This window comes from Mus caroli, chromosome 2, assembly GCF_900094665.2.
Source record: "Mus caroli chromosome 2, CAROLI_EIJ_v1.1, whole genome shotgun sequence".
NCBI classification, from domain to species: Eukaryota; Metazoa; Chordata; class Mammalia; order Rodentia; family Muridae; genus Mus; species Mus caroli.
The window spans coordinates 170259089-170260587 of record NC_034571.1 but is presented as its reverse complement, the minus strand read 5'-3'; positions in this window follow the sequence as shown (position 1 = coordinate 170260587).

The window sequence follows — 1499 nt, the reverse complement described above, 5'->3', positions numbered from 1 at the left end:
TCTTCAGAAACTAGGAAAGATCCAGAATCACACAGCAGGAAACCTTCAGCGTTTCTGGGAGCAGGTGTACAAACGTAGAGAAGGGATGTGACCTTAAGTAGGTTGGGTGGAGGAACCTGCAAGACACTTGAGGTCAGCAGGAGCATACCACACAAGGTGTTGGGTATACATCTCAGGCCAGAGCCTNGCAGCAGGTGGAGAGGTGCTACACTGCCAGAGTTGAAAAGGCTGTGGTCAGGAGTTGGGGGATTCCTCCCCAGGCTCCCAGTCACTAAAGCAGAAGGGATGGGCACAGCCACAGTTGCCTGAAAGAGGATCACATATGGTTGGGAGGTGACCATCACCAGCTGTTGGCAGTAGCTGGGGTAGACATTCTCTAGGCTTCTAGTTGATACTTGTGAGCTGCCCCACACCCAACTGACAAAACCATCTTTGCACTTCAAGATGGAAAATTTGATGTGGAAACATTACACAGGCAACNTCTGGCAGAGGGGCCACTTTCTTGTGCTGACTGACTCACTTGCTTATAGTCATCCTGACTGCTCAAACTGAATAACTAGATTTTACTCCACTGTTACTGACAAGCAACTCTAAGAAGTAAGACTTGAGGAGCCCAGATGTAGTGTTGGATGTCTGTAGCAGTTAGGGCCAGACTGGGCTAAAAAGAAGAGAGATTTCTGTACTGAACATCATTTGCATCCACCTTCTAAGCTAAATGTGTACACTGTAGAGAAGAGTTCAAGTAGCCATGTCTGAGTCCACAGGAAGCCAGAGAGTGGACCTCACGATGACCGAAGATGCTCCTGTATGGCCAGGTTTTATTCACAAAACAATCCCTGGGGCTCTGGAACAGTTCATTCTTTTTTTTCTTTTTTGGATGCTGGTGCCATCAGCTGAACCTTGTAAACACCCCAAATGCTGAGAAACACTGTCACCCTCAGCCAGCAGTATCCCTCACTTGCTATACCAGAGTTCTGGGTGACAGGATAGCCTGTTTTACTTTTGAGAACCATGTTGGAGGGGTTGTCAGGCATCTGACCTACAAGAAGGATAATTCCTGTGTATGCATGCACATGGGTGAGATGTGTCTATAGGAAGGGGGAAGTCAGAGCCATTTAGAGACTGACTTCCAGGCACTGCAGGTCCCACCTCAGGAGACTGGCAGTCATGCATGGCAGAGTAGATTCAAGAGATGATCAGTCACATGAAGGATAAGCAACTACACTGTAGTAGCCACCTTCCAAAAATCTCCCAATCCAGAGTCTCCACCAGATTTTCAGAAAGGCCAGGCAAGAGAACGTTTATCAGGACCTGTAAGAAGGTACTTCCTTGAACAGTCACACGTGAGGAGCTGATTAAGAGCCCTCATTCTTGCCAGGCGTGGTGGCACACGCCTTTAATCCCAGCACTAGGGAGGCAGAGGCAGGTGGATTTCTGAGTTCGAGGCCAGCCTGGTCTACAAAGTGAGTTCCAGGACAGCCAGGGCTACACAGAGAAAC